The sequence below is a fragment of the Notothenia rossii genome, assembly GCF_949606895.1.
Source record: "Notothenia rossii genome assembly, chromosome: 1".
Lineage (NCBI taxonomy): Eukaryota > Metazoa > Chordata > Actinopteri > Perciformes > Nototheniidae > Notothenia > Notothenia rossii.
The window spans coordinates 94728301-94746329 of record NC_136912.1 but is presented as its reverse complement, the minus strand read 5'-3'; the positions used below and the strand labels follow the sequence as shown (position 1 = coordinate 94746329).

Genomic DNA, 18029 nt, shown 5'->3' with positions numbered 1-18029 from the left:
AATAACAAATTATTTAAACTAGTTTATTCTTATCTTATGTTACCTATAGTTAGTATTCTTTCTGTATATTTATGCATAATCACTCCCCTTTCAAACTGTATTTTCTTTTTTTACTGTCCTATAGTACACATTGGAATGATTTCTTAATTTTTTACAACACATTAAATAGATAAAGGTGTGCTCTGTCTAGCTCTCTTTCTGTCTCGCTCGCTCACAGAGGCTGTGTGCTCCTCCGTGTCGATGACGGCTTGCGTTAAAAAAACAAAACAAACATATTTGTAAAGTGGGGGCTATTGAGGGCTTGCGAGATACCGTTAGCTCGTGATCGACGTGTTGGAGACCCCTGCTCTATTGGGTCCGACTAGAATGACAAAAATCGTAACTTGTCCTATTCCGTCAGCCAAGAAATCGTTTAATCATAAACTTTTTTTTTTTTTAGGGGGGCCACAGGGGGGTCCAAAGTGAGTGTTAGGGGGGCAATGGCCCCCCTGCCCCCCCCCCCCCTAGAACCGCCCCTGGCTATAAAGGAATTACAGCACGGTCACATGACTTCACGTCACCACCGCTAAGCTAAAGGCCGCTAATGTTGGGCTATAAAGGAATTACAGCACGGTCACATGACTTCACGTCACCGCCGCAAAGCTAAAGGTGGCTAATGTTGGGCGTAATGGCGTTTAGTCGACTCATTTAGACACTTGTTAGAAACCGCTGTTTTTTTCATTCACCAGTGGGGTATTTACTGACGTATTTTATGTTGCAGGACGAAATCTCTTCAGTTTGAGTTAAGCACAGACCTTATTTCAGGATAACAAACAAAACACATGGTGCTTCCAGTCTAACTAATTTCCCGGTTTAAGGACTCATTCCTTCAAGAGATTTTCCAGCAGACAAACTAATATGTGTTGAGAGAGGGTTGAATCGTTTTAACACACTTTTTTTTGGAAGGCCAGGTATCTGCAAGGTTACTAATGAGGACTGACGGAGAGGAACCTTCTCACACCTGCTGCCCCCCTACTCCCCACAAAGACACACACACATACGCACACACACACACACACACACACACGCACACACACACATACACACACACTGATTACCCATCACTCTTCACCACATCCTCCCCTCAACTTGAGTCAGGGGCCAAATATATGTCAGGAAGTGTTATGTCACCTGGAACCATGCGTTTAAATTAGGAAATCTGCCGTTACATTTGAGCCCAGCTGAAAATAACCAAAGCGAGGAGGAGGTGGAGGAGGTGATTCAACCAGAATTGTAGGAAATCTTGGGGACAGTTTGAAGGGGGAAGGGTATCTATACAAATGTAGTCCATTACAGTTACCTGTAAAAAGGTATGTTCATCTCTCCGAGTATGGTTGCACATTTCTATATATAGCTACCTCTCTTTAAATCACAGCCTTCCACTATAAAATATAACATACTGCAGTTGTCATAAATTCATTGTACTCCTTTTTTTAAATACTTGTCTTTAATCTCTTTAATGTTAAATACTTTTTATTTTAATCAAACAAAATGTCAAATTCTGATTCTGATGTAACCTCATTTCTTTCTGTTTCTTTTGTATTACCTCAACATCAAATGCAATGCAAATAAACAAAAGAGAAAATAAATAACAATACAAGTGTAGAGAGAGGCGAAGTCCCTCCCTTTCCGCGGGACCTCCATGGGACCTTATTTAGAAAAAAGTATGTATTGAAGTCAATGGAGACAGAAAGATTATCTTTCTATCCCGTTTGAATTGTGCCACGAATTACACATATGATGTTTGTCAATTTAAAAGATAATTTTGCAAGTAAAAAAAATTAAAATGTGTCGTAAAACTGTGAAGTAAGACTTTGTGTGAAACCGCTCAATGAACTACATCTCCCGTCTCGCACCACACACCCAGACGGCCGTCACGTTGGCACATTTCACTTCTTTCTTTCAGAATGAGGCGGAAAGTATTAAAAGAGGTGAAAATCACTCCAAGTCTGGGCATGTTGAGAGCTGTACACACACACAAGGGGAGTTAGTCGGTTCCGTAAGAGCCAGCATGCGGGACCGGGACTCTGGGATTTGTAGTCTTTCTAGTTGCGTATTTTTCATAGTCTTATATTTCAACAGTTTTACGACAAACTGTGACTTTTTTGACATGGAAATGATCTTTTAAATTGACAAACATCATATGTGTAATTTGTGGCACAATTCAAACGAGATCGAAAGATAATCTTTCTCTCTCCATTGACTTCAATACATAATTTTTCCGAAATAAGGTCCCATGGGTTGGAAGGAGATGGGCGGGACTTCGCCTCTCTATTATGGAAGAAAACAGAACAATGTGACCTTAGAAAAGAAAATAGTTAGAATTTCTTACCAACATTGTCATCTGATTACAGTTACCTTTTATAAATCCTGATTTAGCTTAAATGCGAAATCTAAGCTGTACTTAATGTATTTATTTGATATCTGCACTCCCCTTTGCTGTACCAACGTACATTCCCCCTTGCGGCACGAATAAAGGATTTCTGCTTATTTCCAGGATTCTTATTGTTTTTCCGTTTCTACCCCCATGGTTGATTGCACTTATTGTACGTAGCTTTGAATAACAGTCCCAGCTAAATTCAACATGTAATACAAATGCTGTGAATCTGTTCAATTCAGACATCTTCAATCTCAGAAAATTAGGCCTGAAGATGTCTCAAAGGGTCAAGCAGATGTACTTTTTTCAAGCTACTAATAATATTTCCCATTCATTTTATTATTTTATCTTTTTATTGCACCTTCTTACTTCAACTCCTTATGTGTGAATAAGTCTTTTTATTCATTTATTTCAGTCAAAATTGGAGGAACTGCCCCCAAACCACATTTCCCCTGGGATAAATAAGTATTATGATTGTGATTAATGTGCTTTTTTCATATTACAGAAAGTACAGCTGTGTTTTCGTTGTTCAGCAGAAGGACAAAGACCAAGTGAAACGAGTAAAGAACGCTGACTCGGCATAAATACTTTACAGCAGGTACACTATATGACTGTCCTCTCAATGAGACGTGTAATATTATCCTGCCTGTAATTTAGAGCCGTGACTCTCATAATACAGCTGCTGCACATTATTGTTCCGTTTTATACAGAGTGCAGTGCCAGCAAATACACTATTTACAACTGTTATCACACACTGTGGTGCATTTCAATGAAAACATGGGCTCAGTAAACATGCAAATGTGCAGACTGTGATAAATAAAAGTGTATTTTAAACATTTCTGAATGTAGCATCATGATGATGTTTATACAAACCACACTAAAAAGTATTTTCCATCTCCAGAGAAAAAGACTAGATGCTCGCTGAAGCTCATAGTGACCGTGCTGTAGTTCCTTTAAAGCCTAACATTAGCCGCCTTTAGTTTAGCGGTGGTGACGTGAAGTCATGTGACCGTGCTGTAGTTCCTTTAAAGCCCAACATTAGCCGCCTTTAGTTTAGCGGTGGTGACGTGAAGTCATGTGACCGTGCTGTAGTTCCTTTATAGCCCAACATTAGCCGCCTTTAGCTTAGCGGTGGAGACGTGAAGTCATGTGACCGTGCTGTAGTTCCTTTATAGCCCAACATTAGCCTCCTTTAGCTTAGCGGTGGTGACGTGAAGTCATGTGACCGTGCTGTAGTTCCTTTATAGCGCAACATTAGCCACCTTTAGCTTAGCGGTGGTGACTTGAAGTCATGTGACCGAGCTGTAGTTCCTTTACAGCCCAACTTTAGCTTTTTATTTAAATCATATAGTGGTGTTAATATGTGGAGATTAACCTGCTGAACTAAACGTGTAAGTATCAATTAACTTCAGGGATGGCCACAAATACAAGGATGTTTTACTGCATTGGGTGCATTTTGCCATATGCAAGCAAGCAAATACTGTATATGAGCACAACTATAACGGCCCGTCCACACGGCGGCACAATCAAATCATATGCCAGTACAAGCTCTAGCCAATCAAACCGCGTGCTTGTGTGTCCGGGGCGGGAAATTCATGTGATTGGTTCTTGATCGCGTTTCAGACCAGTACACCGGCAAGCTTCAACGCACGCCGCCGTGTGGACGCTGCGTAAGGATTAAAGCAGCAGGTTTTTTGTCTTTAACTGCAGACAGGTATACATGATGGATGCTTTCAAAGGGATCCCTCTGCTGTGATTGACCTTAAAGAAAGACCATTACCTTACATAAAGTGACACTTCCTATCAGTAATGATCAACAGCACTAATAGGACCGCCACACTGTTATGGTTCAATCACTGGTAGAAGAAGGAGACTCATGGGGAGGGCAGGAAAACAGAAAACACTCACACATTTTCTCTGCTGCAAATATCATTTATTTTATGAAGTTAACAATATTTTCCGACGGTGAAAAGGGAGGCCAACTAAGGTATTTGTACTTCAACCTTGAGCCTGTACTCATGTCCATCTCTGCAGCTGCGGTTTATATAATCATGCTTTATTATTTCACATCTGAAGGGTTTTTGTAGCATTTATGTTTGTTCAGTTCAACAAACAGTCTCACTTTTGTGCAGAAAATTAAATATTGATATAGATAGATAACAAACACTGATGTGATCCTACCACAGAAGAAATTGATTGTCAAAGCATAACAGCTTAGAATCTGCCGGCTTTTATAGGACACATCAAATGACATGCTGTTCATAAAGGGTGTTCCACAGGGAAACATAGCAATAAGGCCACTGACATTTAAAGCACATTCATCCACAAGGCTGAGGGGAAACCACATTGATCCCTCAGATCTAGTTTCAGCTCAACAGTACTACTTATTCAAACATATCTGCTGATGTTCAGGCGTATATCAGTATGTAATGTCTCTACTTTAAAGAGTCCTCTCCTGCTGATGTTCAGGTGTATATCAGTATGTAGTGTCTCCACTTTAAAGAGTCCTCTCCTGCTGATGTTCAGGTGTATATCAGTATGTAGTGTCTCTACTTTAAAGAGTCCTCTCCTGCTGATGTTCAGGTGTATATCAGTACGTAGTGTCTCTACTTTAAAGAGTCCTCTCCTGCTGATGTTCAGGTGTATATCAGTATGTAGTATCTCTACTTTAAAGAGTCCTCTCCTGCTGATGTTCAGGTGTATATCAGTACGTAGTGACTCTACTTTAAAGAGTCCTCTCCTGCTGATGTTCAGGTATATATCAGTATGTAGTGTCTCTACTTTAAAGAGTCCTCTCCTGCTGATGTTCAGGTGTATATCAGTATGTAGTGTCTCTACTTTAAAGAGTCCTCTCCTGCTGATGTTCAGGTGTATATCAGTATGTAGTGTCTCTACTTTAAAGAGTTCTCTCCTGCTGATGTTCAGGTGTATATCAGTATGTAGTGTCTCTACTTTAAAGAGTCCTCTCCTGCTGATGTTCAGGTGTATATCAGTATGTAGTGTCTCTACTTTAAAGAGTCCTCTCCTGCTGATGTTCAGGTGTATATCAGTATGTAGTGTCTCTACTTTAAAGAGTCCTCTCCTGCTGATGTTCAGGTGTATATCAGTATGTAGTGTCTCTACTTTAAAGAGTCCTCTCCTGCTGATGTTCAGGTGTATATCAGTATGTAGTGTCTCTACTTTAAAGAGTCCTCTCCTGCTTAGGTTCAGGTGTATATCAGTACGTAGTGTCTCTACTTTAAAGAGTCCTCTCCTGCTGATGTTCAGGTGTATATCAGTACGTAGTGTCTCTACTTTAAAGAGTCCTCTCCTGCTGATGTTCAGGTGTATATCAGTATGTAGTGTCTCTACTTTAAAGAGTCCTCTCCTGCTGATGTTCAGGTGTATATCAGTATGTAGTGTCTCTACTTTAAAGAGTCCTCTCCTGCTGATGTTCAGGTGTATATCAGTATGTAGTGTCTCTACTTTAAAGAGTTCTCTCCTGCTGATGTTCAGGTGTATATCAGTATGTAGTGTCTCTACTTTAAAGAGTCCTCTCCTGCTGATGTTCAGGTGTATATCAGTGTGTAGTGTCTCTACTTTAAAGAGTCCTCTCCTGCTGATGTTCAGGTGTATATCAGTATGTAGTGTCTCTACTTTAAAGAGTCCTCTCCTGCTGATGTTCAGGTGTATATTAGTATGTAGTGTCTCTACTTTAAAGAGTCCTCTCCTGCTGATGTTCTGGTGTATATCAGTATGTAGTGTCTCTACTTTAAAGAGTCCTCTCCTGCTGATGTTCAGGTGTATGTCAGTATGTAGTGTCTCTACTTTAAAGAGTCCTCTCCTGCTGATGTTCAGGTGTATATCAGTATGTAGTGTCTCTACTTTAAAGAGTCCTCTCCTGCTGATGTTCAGGTGTATATCAGTATGTAGTGTCTCTACTTTAAAGAGTCCTCTCCTGCTGATGTTCAGGTGTATGTCAGTATGTAGTGTCTCTACTTTAAAGAGTCCTCTCCTGCTGATGTTCAGGTGTATATCAGTATGTAGTGTCTCTACTTTAAAGAGTCCTCTCCTGCTGATGTTCAGGTGTATATCAGTATGTAGTGTCTCTACTTTAAAGAGTCCTCAGGTATATTGCTCAAATGGAAATATTTAAATAAAGCAAACACTGTTTTATAGCGTGAGCATCTCAGAAGGTCTTGAATCATGTTTTTTCACGAAAATGATCATAAAGACTCACAGCTTGCAGCAACTCATCACAAACCTAGTGACCATCTGTCGGCTGTTTGGAGATCATTAATCACTATTACTCAGTATCTTGAAGGTGCATTGAGACACACAGCTGGTTTCAGATCAGTTGAGGGTCTGTTTTACGCTGAGTGGATGCACTAATTTATACACCATGAAAACCAATTTGCAGCCCCTTCATGGAGAGTGCTGTCATTCATCCAGGAACATCAGAGCACTTGTCAAGGAAAGATTAACACAACAGGAAAATAGATCCAGGCTCGATCAGGATGGTATGTGACACGTGTTCATTTACAAGACACTGCTGAGACAAAATAGTCAATTTACCCTCATTGACAAGGAGATCATTGATCAAGCATTAAAGGTCACCTATTATGCAAAATCCACTTCTCCATGTCTCTTCTACATCAACATGTGTCCCCTCTTCTCCATGTCTCTTCTACATCAACATGTGTCCCCTCTTCTTCATGTCTCTTCTACATCAACATGTTTCCCCTCTTCTTCATGTCTCTCCTACATCAACATGTTTCCCCTCTTCTTCATGTCTCTTCTACATCAACATGTGTCCCCTCTTCTTCATGTCTCTCCTACATCAACATGTGTCCCCTCTTCTTCATGTCTCTCCTACATCAACATGTGTCCCCTCTTCTTCATGTCTCTTCTACATCAACATGTGTCCCCTCTTCTTCATGTCTCTTCTACATCAACATGTGTCCCCTCTTCTTCATGTCTCTCCTACATCAACACATGTCCCCTCTTCTTCATGTCTCTTCTTCATCAACACGTGTCCCCTCTTCTTCATGTCTCTCCTACATCAACATGTGTCCCCTCTTCTCCATGTCTCTTCTACATCAACATGTCTCCCCTCTTCTTCATGTCTCTTCTACATCAACATGTGTCCCCTCTTCTCCATGTCTCTTCTACATCAACATGTGTCCCCTCTTCTCCATGTCTCTTCTACATCAACACGTGTCCCCTCTTCTTCATCAACATGTGTCCCCTCTTCTTCATGTCTCTTCTACATCAACATGTGTCCCCTCTTCTTCATGTCTCTTCTACATCAACATGTGTCCCCTCTTCTTCATGTCTCTTCTACATCAGCATGTGTCCCCTCTTCTCCATGTCTCTTCTACATCAACATGTGTCCCCTCTTCTTCATGTCTCTTCTACATCAACATGTGTCCCCTCTTCTTCATGTCTCTTCTACATCAACATGTGTCCCCTCTTCTTCATGTCTCTTCTACATCAACATGTGTCCCCTCTGTGGAAAGAGACTCTGAAAGTTTCAGGAACAAAGATTCTCTCTCTTTTTGATCCATTTCTATAAAAACCTGTCTGAAAATGAGCTGATCAGATTTTGGCCACTTTATGATGTCATAACGATGTTCTGTCTTGTGTAACCATTAGCCAATCAGGAGGGGCTCCTTATTTTCATCTAAAGTAACAGACAGAAAATCAGCACTTTTTAAACAGGGCTGAAACAGAGGGGATTATGGGTAATGCTGCAATGATCTGTTTGGTGTTTCAGCCAATCAGAGACAGGCTCTGGATATATCTGAGACCTGTGATATATTGATGAGCACCGTATAATAGGAGACCTTTAAGAGGTAATGGGGTGTTGTTACATTAAACTGCACCTCAGGAGAAACAGAGACTGCAGTGTTTCAGCCGCCTGTCATCCACAACACAAACACTGATTATACAAACTGCCTCTTCCTTTCACTGTCAAACTCCCATGACTTGACAAAAAAAATGTATTCTACGTCTGATGGATTAGTTTATCTAAAAACATCACCACCTGCGTCTTTCAAATATATAAGACATAATAGAAAACAAGAAGATGGATGATACAATCAAATCGTGACATCTTATAATCTAAAACCTCATCAACAACTTGACACACACACACACACACACACACACACACACACACACACACACACACACACACACACACACACACACACACACACACACACACACACACACACACACACACACACACACACACACACACACACACACACACACACACACTTCCTCTCTTATTCCCTGCAGCAAATGTAGTCTCGATTGTTTCCATCCTTCATGAATTAGTCCCTCCTTGGAGTAATGATCGCTGCCTTTCCCAACACCTCAGGTCCAATAAAGGTACATTCCTTCTCCACATTTACCATTATATTGAATGTATTTTACGTATCTACTTCATGTCTGCCTCCTCTCTGACATCCGCTCTGAGCAACACACTAAATAAGAAGCTCTGAATGACAGTCTAATCATTTCTCTTTGCACTGGTAAAAGTAAAGAGCACTGTCTTTGCACATTGCTGATTTGGTTTAATGTACACTAAGGATAACTCAAAGGTTTTATTGTTATATGCACGGCTTGGCTTCAGTGTAGTTTTAGCAATGAACATCTGAAGTCTCCACATACAAAGCAAAACAAATATATATTTAAAGACTGCATCAATAGAAATAGAGCAAGAGGAAACAAACATTATGCATACAACAAGGCAAGGTTAGTGGAATATAAAAACAGTTTCCTTAAGAAAAGTAAAACATGTTTATGCCCTCTTCCTTGTCTTAAAGGCAAAAACAAGTTTGCCACAAAAACTGTTAATTTCTTTCAAAGCAAAACTGCAGACTTTAGTGTTTCAAGTCACATACAATCTTCTCTGACTCAGACTCTGCACACTGTTTTCACACACACACACACACACACACACACACACACACACACACACACACACACACACACACACACACACACACACCCTGTTTGCGACAGAAGCCATGATAGCTCAATGCACCTGTTGGAAAAAAGATAAATCACGCTCTGTTTCTTACCTAAAAAGAGAGAACTCCTTTCCATGTCGGACACCTTTCCACAGAAGAAGGAAATGTGTCAGCAGATAGAAAGACGTCTCCGGCGTTACATCCCCCTGCAAGTGCCGAAAGAAAAGGAGGGGAGGGGGAGAAAGAGAGGTTATTATCCAGAGGGGAGTCAGGGGAATTGGAGCAGTTGCCAGTTACAACATCTCTAATTGAAAAGACTCCAGAAAACACAATTGAACCCTCTTTTGTATGCCTTTTTTGAAATGTTAATGAAATGAAATGTACGCAGGTGTGTAGCTCCACGTGAGTTCTACAGGTGACCTACTTGTTGCTTTCTGCACATCAACAATCCTGCATAACCCGGAAACCTACATATGATATACATTTATGACTCATCTGTTTAACAGTGAGCAAACATCCTGAATCTCTGAAATATTTCTCCCGTTTTTCTTTTTACTATGTGCAGTCCATTTGTTGCCATAGGGACTGGTAATAAAAATCAGTCACATGAAGAAATTGAAGCAATAATCTTATGATGAAAAATGAACTGGAGTCGGGGTTAGTGGGCTGTGGTGATTCATTTTTGACTGGAGCGTGCCGTGCAAGGTAATGGGGGAAACAATGCAGTTTGGATGCGAGTGTGTGGGTGTGATACACAACAAGGCCTCTAGGGGGCAGTACATGCGTAGAAAACGTATTGATAGAGACGCAGTTTTTCGTACTTTATTGAACCAATACTGAATCAGAAAAAATACACAAAAACAGTTTTTATTACAATAATTCAAAACCGAGGTCATTATGAACAGAAAACACAGAAGAAGAAAAAAGTGGTCCCTCAAGGAATTAAGGTGTTTTTGGTCAAATTGTTGGGTTTAATTTTTTACTTTTGCACAATTTAATTATTTGTTTGTATAATTGAATGTCATTAAAACAAATACTGAGTGGGGAAATGTTGAGTATTGGTGGAGAAACTAATCCGTACTCTGTCTGAAATCATTTCGTTACAGGCAAGGACTCTAGTCTATTCTATCGGTTGGATCTTTAAGAAAAAACTAAATTATTTGCAAAAAGATTCTACTTCTACAACAATTCAAGGCCCTTTAAACTTTCAAAAACATGTGGTACAATCAAGATTACTTTTATATAATGCATTTGTTTTTATTGTGTTATTATTCATATTAATTTATGATACAAATAGTATTTTATTCATGACAGTAGTTACTAATAACTTTCCAGATTCTGATTGTCAATAAGAAATAAACTTAACAAATCTTAACATGTGGTGTTAATATATATTAAAGTGCCTGGTAGAATATTGAAAGAACGTTTTTCTCCACCTTTAAAAGCTGCCACATTAAATGTAAGTACATTATAATGCATTATTATTTATTATCCAGTAAAGTTATATGTCTTATTCTGAAATTGGCCTATCTGCATAATCCATTTTATCAATGCAATTGATGTATTGTACTTAAAGTTTTTGAATACGGAGTTTTTATGTGAAAATCTATATATTTTTACAGTATGGTAGGCTGCGTTTAAAAATTATTAATTGTTCTCCAACTACTGTGTATTTTACCTTTTTTTTAAATAAATAAAACCTTTTATAAATTAAGCATTATTTTTGGGGGTATTATCATCATGTATTTATCGATGTTTCCAGTGAGAACAGCTGTGAGGTCCATAAAGAAAGCAGAGCAGTGTGTATAATACTGTATATATCACTCAGTATAACAGGCCTACATTCAGGGCCGTCCCTGAACAACTTGGGGCCCCAAGCGACATTGTGAGATGAGCCCCCCACCACCAACCGACAGGAGTGAAAATGTTTTGGAAACAAAGTACTTTGCAAATATAATTCCTGTTTATTATTGTTATCAACACAGTTACTTTTTTATACAGTGAGGTAAATGGAAAATGTGCATGTATGTCGTTCAGTATGCGTTTACAGGTGAATACGTCTGCATTTCCTGCCAAATACTAGCCTCAAAAAGATTACAATATAATTCATGCAAATAAACTACTTAATAATCAGAATCAATTCAATAATATAAATCCTATATTGTTTTATTATAATATAGTTGTAATATAGTCAAGACAAAACATGCTTATGACATGCTCAAAAACTCAGATTTCTTAAATCTGTATTCAAATGCAGTTCCCTCTGTCAGCAATAGCCGCATTCACACCAAGTACTTTGCCGTAGTTAGGTGCCCTAGTGCCAGCACTTATAGTACCCCCATGGAACTAAGTACAGATCGCGTTCACACCAGAATAAGTTCCCTGAGGGAAGATTAGGCAAATGAAGCCGCTGACGTCACTTCTTCTTCTTCTGCTTTGGGTTTACTGGCAGGCCGCAAACCACTTCACGGCGTATACTGCCACCCGAAGTCCCCGACCGGAAGTCCCCGGAGTTGAACCCTTCCGAGTAAATCGCCAGAACGCCGACACCTCACTCCACCGCTCCATGTTTGTTTTTTTGTGGCCATAAGTTATTCTCTCTCCGTTGGTGCGCGGGTCTAATGCTAATGCTAATACAATGGCGGCTTCACAAAACTTTTCAGAGTTTTACGGGGCGTGGTTTGCAATTCGCCCAGCCAATCGAAATTGGTACTTTTTTCTCCCCAGGACAGTCCCACCTCTCTAGCAGGCACTAAAAAGGGGGTAAAAGTTTTCTGAACTAAGTTCTCTTTTTGGTGTGAACGCAAAATTCCAGGCACTAATGGAACTAAACGGGAGAAGTACGGGCAAAAAAAAAGTACTCCGGTGTGAACGCGCCTAATGTATCAACAACTACACACATTTCTATCAGTGTTTCTCTGTGTTGTGTTGACATGATGATGACTGTTAGGAGTTAAGGGGGAGGCTGAGCATCACCATGAAATGTGTATTGACATAAAAATGAATAAAAGGGGAAAAAATGCTCCATGTTTTGTAGGCTGTAAACTTTAACTGTCATGTAAGCCAACTAGACAGACAGTTTATCCCTCTTCCTCCTGTACATATATTGCGCTGAGAACTGCACACAAGCCAAGCTCATAAGCCGAGGCCCCCTGCACAATGTGAGGCCCCATACAGCCTGCATGATCGGCCTGTAGGGAGGGACGGCCCTGCCTACATTACTCTACAAACAAAGAATCAATATTTTTCTAAAACCATTTAGTGCTTCACATAATAAAATACACAACAGCTGTATCCTGATAGGATATGCTTTAGGAGCGTGTTGTACAGTGTGTAGGTGCGTGTTGTAGGCTACAAGGCGTAAATGCGGCGGACAGACAGGTCTCAGTTGGTTTGGTGTCCTATGCTTACTTTTAATACTTGTAAATGAAACTTTTGGCCCGTAATTTCGTTTCCTCTATATCCACTCTCTGATTGTGTTACGTTATTATGAGAGTGCTGTCAAATCTGAAATTGTATATATTTATATAAATATATATATAAATATATATATTTATATAAATATATTTTTAAATATATGTGTGTGTGTGTGTGTGTGTGTGTGTGTGTGTCCGCATCTGGTGCCTGTTATTGTCTCATTATACCGCACTGTCAATGAATTAAAAGTAAATATATAAGTCATCATGAACACAGTTCTGTCCATCAGACAGTGCTGCTGTGCCTCCTGTCATCATTAATGGAGGATGTCATCATTAATGGAGGATTTCTCTTTTCTCTAACCGCCTGTTGCTTCCCCTCCTCTCTCCTCGGTTCCCCTCCTCGACTCCTCCGCTCGCATCTCCTGTGGGCGGGACTAAGACACGAGGAAACGAGTCGAGGAGGGGAGTCGAGGAGGGGAAATCAGAGAAATGAGAAAGGGCCAGTGTGTGTGTATTTTACGGGGTGGGGCTTTCTGAGCGTTGACGACGTGGTCAAACTCTCGCGATATTTCGGCCTCGGTTACCGACCCGTCTTGGATACCCAGCAGTTTCTCTGAGAAACATCAACATAGTAACCCGGGAAAGAGACCTCAGAGGCGGGGAGCGGCGTTTCTCTTTAGGGACCTCAAAGCGGATCTGGATACTTTGTTACACAGACACACACCGACACGACAACAATGGATGAATGTCGTTAGAAAAAGTTGCTATCTTAGTTAGCTAACATTGGTTTGCTAACGTTAGCCGGCTAATGCTAACGTTAGCAAACAGCTGAAACTGAAGAAGAAGTCTGAAGAAGTTTGGATTGTATGATCATTTTATTATCATGAGGACGGCAACATGAATCTGGACATCTAGATACATCGGTTCCTTTCATTACAGGTATGTATTTTGCCTCTTTTAAGAAGAAAACAGCTAAGTTAATTCATGACTTTCCTGTCGGCTAACGTCAACTGTCCGGAGTTAGCGGCTCCGACTAATCCCTGGAGCGAGACGTTGTTAAATAAGTCATCCTGAAGTCAGAGGCAGGAATGTGTTGCAGACATCATGTTTTAGGCAAAATTAGGAACTTAAAAACGATCATTGATAAGTCGAGGTTGTTTTTAGTATTTATTAGATGTTTAGAAAACAATAACTTACTGTCTGTTTGTTAGTTAGCAGCTAAAGGTAGATTAATCATGGTTATGTTTGTGTGTATTGGGCGACTAATTCCTGGACAGGGAGTAATAGTCTTAGCCTTGACACAGTTAATTTCTCCAGTTTCACTTCGAAAGTTAAAATGCCATTAGTTTTTGTTTCATCTAGTAAGCCTACTCTTATAATGTATTATTCATCAATACAGCACTTTTGGAAGAAGTACTAAGATCCTTTACTCCAGTAAAAGTACAAATACTATGGTCTTAAAAATACTCCATTGCAATTAAAAGTCCTGAATGCTAAATGTTACTCAAGTACATAAACATTAGCATTAAATTGTACTTAAAGTAATTAAACAGACACAATTTCAGAATAATAAGTAGAGAAGAATCATCAGATAAGTGTACTTCAAGTATTAAAAGTACTCGTTTTGCAGAATGTATTTTATTATGATTATGGTCTCCTGTTTTTATCGAAGTAACAGCATTTTAATATTGTAGTTTGTCAATGTGAACCTAACTTAGATACTTGAACCACTTTGTAGTAGTACAGTACTGCATTTAATATATAGACTGTACACCGTCTATTATTTTACCATATCAGCATGTAATGTGTTTTATATGTACACAGTTGTTGTGAGTTTTAAAACAAGTGTAGTGGATATAAAAGTAAAATATTTGCCTCTGAAATGTAGTGCAGTAAAAGTATAACGTTGTATTAAAACGAAATACTTAAGTAAAGTACAAATGTCAACAAAAAGACTTAAGCACAATACCTGAGTAAATATTCTTAGTGACTTTCCATCACTGTTTTTTAAACATTAAAAGCTAGAATTTCAATATCCCAAGTTCAGGTCCAGTTGTAGCTTCAGTGTGAACCCAGCTGTTTTAAGTGTGTTAAAAAAATATATAAAGACGATATGAAGTTGCTGAATTGAAGGTAGGCTTCTCAGTGAGCTATCCGCCGACAGAGAGGCAATGTCAGGTTGGTGTAAAAGGAATATAATCACGATTTACTTCACTTCAGTGAGGGTGGATACAGTTCAAATCAATACAAACCATTTCAAGTCAAAGATGGCAAGGTGCTTCTTCTTCATCTTGCGTTGGGAAACCAGTAGCATTGAGGGGGCTTTTATAGTATAGCGTTAAACCACAGGTGGCAGCACTGAGCAAGAAACAGCAAAATAACGCTCCAATCAGTAAGCGAAGAAGAAATGTTGCCATGTTGGTTTCGACACGGCTTGTTTATGCTTTAGTGGAAATGACCGAATAGCTTTCCAATAAGTGTGTTTATGTTACTTAAACCTTTACAAACAACCTTTATTATTATGCCGATTGGTCGCTGATGAGTTCACCTTCTTTTGGACGGGTTTGACATTTAAAAATACTTTCGTTGACAAACTTTCTTAGCTCTAAATGCCTGAATTGGATGGTTTTACACCGAGAGCAACACAGGACCTTTACGCGCTGTGGAAGTCTTATAAGAAGCTCTTTGTAGACTTTCTGGATGTCAACTTAAGTTTGTAAACAAGCTGGCAATGGAGGCTAATCTCGGAAGTAAGTCTCTCTCACATCTTTTAACTAAATAAGAAAGTTGTTTCAGTTAATATTAGCGGTTTCAGTTCAAGTCACAACTTTGACCCAAAGTATCTGACGTCAGCTTATCTTGACACTGAGGAAAGCCTTACTTCCGTGTATGAATTCAATAACGTTAGTAGTTTAACGGTACATCATTTTAGCTTCTCTTGGATATAGGTATTGGTCTCCAGTGGGGGGAAGTACCTGAGTACATTTACTCAAAGATTTTAGTCAGAGGTGGGAGAAGTACTCACATCTTATACTTGAGTAAAAGTAGAAGTACCCAGCTCTTGTACTTGAGTAAAAGTAGAAGTACTCAGATCCTGTAGTAAAAGTAGAAATACTCAGATATTGTTCTTGAGTAAAAGTAGAAGTACTCAGAGCTTGTACTTAAGTAAAAGTAGAAGTACTCAGATCTTGTACTTGAGTAAAAGTAGAAGTACTCAGATCTTGTACTTGAGTAAAAGTAGAAGTACTCAGGTCTTGTACTTGAGTAAAAGTAGAAGTACTCAGATTATTGTACTTGAGTAAAAGTAGAAGTACTCAGATCCTGTACTTGAGTAAAAGTAGAAGTACTCAGATCCTGTACTTGAGTAAAAGTAGAAGTACTCAGATTATTGTACTTGAGTAAAAGTAGAAGTACTCAGATCTTGTACTTGAGTAAAAGTAGAAGTACTCAGATCCTGTACTTGAGTAAAAGTAGAAGTACCAGAGTGTAGGAATACTAGTGGAGTAGAAGTACACCATTTACCCCTGAGTTGTAGTGGAGTACTTAGTGGACTTTTAAAATAAGAGGTTTGGATGTAGATTAAATTATCCAAAATAATATTTAAGTAATGAATGGGTTGACAAAAAGATGGCAGGAATTTAACAAGTTGTTTAAATACTTTTTGTGTAAAAACATTACATCTTCAATACTTTTACTTAAACACCAAACTCTTTCTTGTAACTGTGTATTTTTACGTTGCATTATTAGTACTTTTACTCCCACCTCTATTGGTCTCAGTCCCATTTGTATTCAGATAAAAGGAAATACCTATTGTTTAAGTATTCTGGTTTTGTAACACAATAAAATGCCACTGTTGCTTTGAGTTTATAACCAGGACCATCAGACAGTGTACTGCCACACATTTTAATGGGGAGGGTTGTTACTCTGAATATCTGTTAATGAAGACACAGACATATAGACACATTACACTCCATGACATGTCACTTACTAGATGCTTTTGTCCAAAGCAACTTACATACTCAATACCGTGGACAATCCCCACAGGAGCAATTTGGGGTGAAGTGTCTCAGGGACACAACGACATGCTGACTGCAGTGGGGTTTGAACCTGTGACCCCCTGATCCCAACACCAACGCACTAGTCCACACGCCTCCCTGACACGTGTCATTTCCCTCCTGTTTGCTCTCTTGCCTGTCATGCTCGCCTCAGGACTGAGTCACGTGAAGGTTGTGAGTAAAGGCATGACTTCTTAACAACTCCTCGTGACTCACAGGGTGTTACATATGAATTCAAAACCCTCATCCTGAGCTAGGTGTCTCGGATAGGATAGGTTTGCAAATAGATCCATGGCTAAGTTTTCTGATTAATGTAGAAAAGTTGTCAACACATCAGAACAAAACATCATTGTGTCATTACCTTTTTATAAGAACAGTACCTAAGTGTTAGAAACATCTCCCTGGTCCCGGCTTGAGCATCAACCTCAGGATCCATGTATCTGTGATCCTCTCCAGAATGGAAGGAGTCATCACATACAGAGCATCAACTAGTTCCTGAACAGTGTCCTTCACATGCTGATATCCAAGAGAGGGAGTTACTCAGTCACAAGATGGAGGAATAGAAAGCAGTATTCAATGTTTACTTCAGATTAGCTCCACGTCAGAAATGAGCATGCTTGTCATATGTCTCTCTCCATAGAGGCTGAATCATCATGTTAATCACATAGCTATCATATGCCTCAAACAGTCCTGATGCTCTTCTAGGTAATCACACATCCTCTCATGTTCTCAGATACAGTTGATACCTTTGTTAGCATGTGACTCTCATATTGGAAGAGGACATTCAGGATTTTCCAAACACTAAGTAACACCAGACACCTGTAGTCTAGCTTAATGGTCGATCAAATGTCATCTAAATATCATAAATAAAAGCTTTCCCTCAGGGGCTTTACTATATGTACAGCACAAATATTGTTGGTCTTAAGCAGGATTAGGGCAACAGGCGCAGCCAGGTGTTTTAAGTAAACATCACATGCCTTCAGTCCGGCTTACCTTCCTTTACTGACAGGAATGTGCTGTTGTGGAACCGGTTTTAAAGAACAGGTTGACATTCATCTGATGTCAACAGGCTGTCAGAATAACTGCATGTGTTTATAATGGGAACATGCTTCTATAACCTCTCTGCTTTTACACCGCTCTCTTTAAAGCTGGTTCTTGTCACAGTAACTGTCTTTCT

The 18029-nt window shown here is 39.5% G+C and overlaps 2 protein-coding genes across 4 annotated transcripts in view; one reads left to right on the top strand and one right to left on the bottom strand.

Moving 5' to 3' along the window:
- cacna1ea (calcium channel, voltage-dependent, R type, alpha 1E subunit a) overlaps positions 1-9565 on the bottom strand; it is a 158228-nt gene extending 148663 nt beyond the window's left edge. The window contains 1 exon segment of the mRNA XM_079651058.1: positions 9490-9565. The gene's annotated coding sequence lies outside the window, so the exon portion shown is untranslated.
- Positions 9566-13364: 3799 nt separating this feature from the next.
- Positions 13365-18029, top strand: part of cep350 (centrosomal protein 350) — a 62186-nt gene continuing 57521 nt past the window's right edge. For 2 of the 3 annotated variants that reach the window (XM_079689514.1, XM_079689512.1), the window contains exon 1: positions 13365-13736. The gene's annotated coding sequence lies outside the window, so the exon portion shown is untranslated. Of the gene's footprint in view, positions 13737-15233; positions 15548-18029 lie in introns of those variants that run through there. The other variant, XM_079689513.1, reaches the window with a different exon arrangement.